This window comes from Malania oleifera, chromosome 11 (genome assembly GCF_029873635.1).
Source record: "Malania oleifera isolate guangnan ecotype guangnan chromosome 11, ASM2987363v1, whole genome shotgun sequence".
In the NCBI taxonomy this organism is placed as follows: Eukaryota; Viridiplantae; Streptophyta; class Magnoliopsida; order Santalales; family Ximeniaceae; genus Malania; species Malania oleifera.
The window spans coordinates 82,222,614-82,228,873 of NC_080427.1; positions in this window are offsets into that span (position 1 = coordinate 82,222,614).

A 6,260-nucleotide genomic window follows, 5' to 3' on the forward strand; every position below is an offset into this window, starting at 1 on the left:
CAGTCAACCAACCATTTTTTCAATTAAGTTTCCACAGTTGAACGACTTTAAAACTTGGCCACTTTGCATTCCTCAACTGACCGGCACTTTTAGAACAAAATGGCCCCAACCGACCGACACTATTCACTCGACTAACCGGCTCTTGTGGCCAGCCAACCGAACCTACGAAGGGTGAAAAATCGTCCGACGTCAGTCGACCGTCAATTTCTTTAGTCGACTAAGCCCCTAAGAAATTTGACCTTTTTAGCCTAGTTCAGCCGATCGACGAAGTCATCAGTTAACCGACCCTCTTGGGTTTGGATATTTTTCAATACTAAAGCGTATTTAATTTTTTAATTAAACAAATTTAAAATACCCGTCGTGTCCCCAAATGGTCGTATTTTTAGAAAGTCTATAAATAGCCCCTCATTACTATTTTTTTATCTAATGCTTGGATAGAAAATCCTTCCAAAAACATTTTGTGCTTTATTCATTTATACTCTCTAACTCTTATTATTATGAAAATCGTTTTGAGAGAGCATTAATCTTTCTTTCATCTTTTTCATTTGCAAATTGATTGCCCTTGAAGGTTATTAAAAGAAGCATATATTTGGGCATTAACTCTATCATTCTAAAGCATTTTACTCTCACTTATATTATATTTTGAAAATCCTTTTTGAGATTAAACTTTAAGTTTCTCCCACGTATTCTCTAGATAAATATTTTTGGGGAAACTTGTTATAGCTTGTGGATCTTTGCACATCCATTGCAAGATTTAGAAGCTTATTGTGTTTTTATTGCAAAAATCTTCTTTGAGCAAAAATCCTAACTTTCCTTGAACTGTATTTTTTATTATCATCTTTAGGAAAATATTTGGGTAAGTCAAGAGAACCTTGAGCATATTTTCAATTACATATATTTGCTTGAAAGGTCTCTCATTTTTGCTCTTGCGAAAATCATTTTGAAAGCAAAACCCTAAGCTCTCCTACACTTTTCATTGAAAAATATTTTGGAGAAATATTTATTAGGGTTTGAAACTTTGCGTATTCATCATATATATTTTTATTCAAAAATTGCAAAATAATTTTGAGAAAAATACATATTCTCTATTGAGCTTACTTCATATCATACAAGAGTGCCTTGAGCTTCAATTTGTACATCTCTGCTTTTGTAGAAGCAATTTGTTTGTACACAAAAATTCATATCTTTGTATTCTAGGCGTGGCCTGAAGAGGAATACATTGTCCTGTAAGGTGTACCAGTTTGGCTCTAGCTCGGTTAAGTGAGCTAAAGAGACTCCGCTTCGTAAGGAGAATTGGTTTGGTTCCACTTGGTAAGTGAACTAAGGAGACTCCACCTCGTAAGGAGAAATCAGTTTGGCTCAGCCTGGTGAATTTAGCTGAGGTGACTCTGCCTCATAAGGAGAACTAGTTGTGATTAAACCCCATAATTGAGTTGAGGAGACTCCACCTCATAAGGAGTATTGTAAACGGTGTCGTTCCACCCGGTTAAGTGAGCACTTAATGGAATCCTTGGATTGTTGACCTAAGGTAGGGACGTAGGTAGGATTGGCTGAACCTCAATAAAAATAAATGTGTAATTCTCTTTCCCTATACTCTTTAATTTCCGCATATGTATGTTTGATTATTTATTATATTGATTGTTTTACATACACGCTTTATACATTTATATGATATTGAGATTGCTTAGAAAGACCCTAGGTTGTGTAATACTATTTGTGGTTTAAAATTGAACACACTTAACCTAGGAAAAAAATTTTAAATACCCAATTCACCCCCCCCTCTGGGGAATACACCATTCACATCAATTGATACAAGAGCCTCATTGTAAAGAGCTTAACTACTTGTGTTAAAGATCGCAATGGCTTGTATTGGTGTATCCCCATTCCGTGAGCGACAATCTTGCTCTAGGCCTCGAATATTTTCTGGTGAAATTTTTTTATTTGGAAATATAAAATGACTATCTTTATAAAATCTTTGGATTAGAGGGCTTGGCAAGCAATTGTTAAAGAAATTTGTATGTCAATAAATGAAAGTAATATTTGTTTAATGCATGCGAATTCTAATGCCATGGATTTATTATATTGTGCTTTAAGTTCTAATATTTTTCATGAGATCATGGCATGTAAATGTTTGAGGTAAATCTAAGTTGAGCTCAAAAAGAAATATGTAGAGACCCAAGAGAAAGAGACCGCCACTCTGAAAGCTCCATGCTCAAATGATCAAGTAGTTGCAAATCATGGGCAAGTAGCTTTAGCAAATGCCTCTTGTGAAAATTCTGCTAAATCTTGTGATAATACTGTTAATGATACATACAATAATTCTATTGATAAATATTGTAATAAATTTGATAGTGAAACATGTAGTGTATCTGATACTATAATTATGTCATCTTATGAGAATCCTCGAAAGAAATTTATTAATGCTCATAAGATTGCAATTAGGATGTCTAAGTAGAAAATCTTATTGAAAAATGAGAGTAAAAGGTTGGCAGCACAACTAGAAAATCTAAAAGAATATTGTGCCACCTTAGAAAATAAAAAGATTAAGAAGGCGCTAAAAATCACTTGCATGGGGAGAAGAATAAAAAAATATTCTAGAATAAGTTCTAAGGTTGCAAGTGAAAAGAATATTCATTATGAACCCTTAGGAATTAAAAAGAAAAATATGTTCAATAAGGGTTTGAACTCATCATATAAATCCCATAGTTATTTTCTTGCCTTCTCGAACAAAAAAAGAATAAATAGGCAAAATCTTTCACATGCACTTAAAGCTTGCCTATATTGTAAAAGAAGAGGGCACATCTAGTATACTTGTCTACTTAGAGGTACTAGAGGCACAGACAAGGAAATGGTGTGGGTAATCATGAAGGCGAATCTCGTAGGACCAAAGGAAGAATGGGATCCCCATTAAAATTACATAATTGATTAATCCTTCCTTAGTTCTTAGGTTTTGCGGTAGTTGTTGACTCTATGAGTCTAATCTCATTTTGATAATGACAAATCACATAGTATCTTACCTATGCATTGAGATTGTGAATAGGATCATTACTTAGCATGCACAGAAGGTAAGGACGTCATGGAAGCCATGAGGAACTTAAAGTGTATACAACCTGGCACACTCCATGGAATTAGAAAAGCAAAAGGATGAAGAAGCTTCAAGGTTTTCAATTGTAATGGTATTTAGTATTACTTATATTTACATATCTCATATGATGTAGTTGGAAGCTCAAAAAGACCTTAGTCTGACCTTAGGACTCATGCATTTCATGAAAAATCTATTTACATTAGTTCTACTTTGGTTGGACATTTTAGAGGCAAATAATTCTGAAAAATAGAGGTCTCGTTGACGAATTCATAAAGGCCACTCAGCGGAGAATGCTTTGCTCTCATTGACAAAAAAATATCGAGAGTTCAAAAATCTTAGATAGTCCACCCATCAACGAACTCATGTTCTCCTCGGCGAATGAGGGTTGAACACTTGTTAACGAACATGTGCACTCGTCGACAAGTCTGTCGGGCATATTGACGCTCTAGTGCACAACAGACATAATTTTCTTAACTAAAATATATATTGGTTGATCCAATAGTCAAGATGCGCCCATCTGCCGACCATGCTTATATATTTTAACCTAAAACGCTAGTTTTACATAGAAGAACAATAAGAAGAACAAGAAGAGAAGAAAGAAGAAAAGTACTTTAGCAACGTTTGAACCTATTGCCTACACACTATTGCATTTAGATTTTTAGGCACACATTACTCTCACTATCAAAGGCCATTCACTCATATTTTTGCAAGAAAAATCGTGTCTTCGAGGTTTGGTGAACAAAGTGTCGTATCTTGATATTCAATCTTTATTCTCAAAGCATTTATCTTCTCACAAACTTATTGTTAAATATTCTTTAAGAGCAAGAACTAGAGTTTTTCATATATATATATATATATATATATATATATATATATATATATACATTTATTTAAGATTTTCTCTGAGAAAAAGGCTTGCTAAAGCTTTGAATCTTTGAAAGCTATCACTACTATTCTATATTCAAATATTTCATCTCAGCTTTATTATTGCAAAACATATTTGATTTAAATCTTTGAAGCACACTTTGTAGAGACCCAGAAAATTAAAATTATGAAATTAATAAAGGAAAAGAGTAAAGGAAAGAAAATAAAGGGGAAAAGAAAGAAAAATAAATTTTAAAAAGGGAATCTATAGGGCTTCATCGACGAGTGCCCTGAGCTCGTCGGTGAACTACCTTCTTTGACCCATTGTCAAGGACACGTGTCTTGTCGACGAAGAGATATAGAGAGCAAGGTTTCAGAACATTCATGTTTGGAGACGAGGTTCATGAGTTCGTCGACAAACTCCCTTCTTCCATTCATTGACGAGGCCATGTGGACAGTCGTCTATATATATATATATATATATATATATATATATATATGCAAAAATAACATTTTCAGTGAGGAAAACATTTCCTCTTTTTTTTTTTCTCTCTCTACTATGGTTTCTCTACCTTCTCTTTACGATTTCAGCTCCGATTCACCCTGTTTTGATGATCAGAAGTTACCACGATGATCCTAGGTTGATTCTCTACAACTTAGCAGGAGCAAAATTTTGATTTGAGAAGTTCAGGAACCATCCCAAAATTAGGGTAAGTGAGTTATTTTAGGGTATATATGGTTAGTAAGTTTTTCTAAACTCAGATCTTATGTTAGATGAAAATATATTGAAGTTTGAGTTGATTAAACTAGAGTGTTTTGATTTAAGGGTTTGAGTTTCCAAATTCCATAGGCATGTGTTGAGGATCTCAGCGGGTGTTTTCTCAGGAACTCAAGTAACATTGATAAATAATTAGTAGTTTAGAATTTTATGGATAAAAGAGATATGTGAGCCTAGGGAAAAGGCGCGTATAGTTGTTATTTTGAGTTGGGTTGATTGAATTAGGAAACTTACATTATGTTAGGGTTTTGGAGTTTGGTACGCTGCGAGCATAAGAATAAAGTTGGAGTCAAGCCTCCCAGTCAGTGAGGTAAGGAAAATATGCTATAATAGTAATTTTAGGAATTTTTACCAATACAATATATGTATTTTGGAATATGAATTCTGGATGTTTTAAGGTATGAAAATATGTGTTTTCAAGGAAATTCTACAAATTATAAATTTTCTTTATCATTAGAAAATATAGGTTACAGTTCATAGGTCTTATTTATTTAATTGTGTGGCATAAGTAAATATTAGTGTTGGCTTTGGTGCAATCCCAAGAGGGGGGCTGAATTGGAGATTAAAAAATTTCCTCCTAGGTTCAACTAATCCAACAGCAGTATTACGCAACCTAGGGGCAGTTTAAATGTATATGAAATTGCACATATGATATATTAGACAATTTTTAAAACATGCACCACAATTTCTCTATTTCTCAAACAAAAAGTAATTTTGTGCCAATCAGATATGCAGTATATTCAGTAGGAAATTTAATTCACGCACAAAGTAGAATATAATGTAGGAAATGTAAACTTGACGCCGAATATGATATCGGGGTTCGGCCAATCCTGTCTATGTCCCCGCCTTGGCACACCCGCACAAGGATTATACTATAAGCTCACTTAAAGGGTGGAGCGGCACCTAAACAACCAAGTCAATTAGCACAGGGCTGACCTCAACCTTTACAAATTCTCCTTGTGGGGCAGAGAAGGCCCTAACAATCCTTACGGACTGGATTACCGCCCCCTCAGGCCACGCTTGGAATACAATAGTATTTCACAATACAAACAAGGTACAGTGATTATGCTTCTTAATCAAGCAGATATATACCAAATGTAATCAATCAACCACACATCAATAGTATAGGAAATTGTAAGTTTAGTGATGTGTATCTTTGTGCAAGCAACACTTAACAAGATGTGATAACAAGTATGCTCAAGAGTGTTCTAATCAAGCTATATTTTTGAAACAAGTTATATAAAATATCAATAACAAATCAAAGTTTCAAAGATGCTAATCTGTTGACCTGATAGGTCACACCCGATTTTGATAATGACAAATACTTGTTGTATTTGATAGCTTTCAAGTTTGTGTGCAGGTTTATATTAGCAAACCAATTGATGGCACATGAAGACTCAAAGTCTAAAGACCTTGAAGACTTCTTTTATGTTGTAATTCATTTTAATTCAATGAGGGTCTATAATAGTAATTAGGATATCAGTATGTGACAATCTATGCATGGCATGCATGTAGGAACTAAAGCTCAAAGAC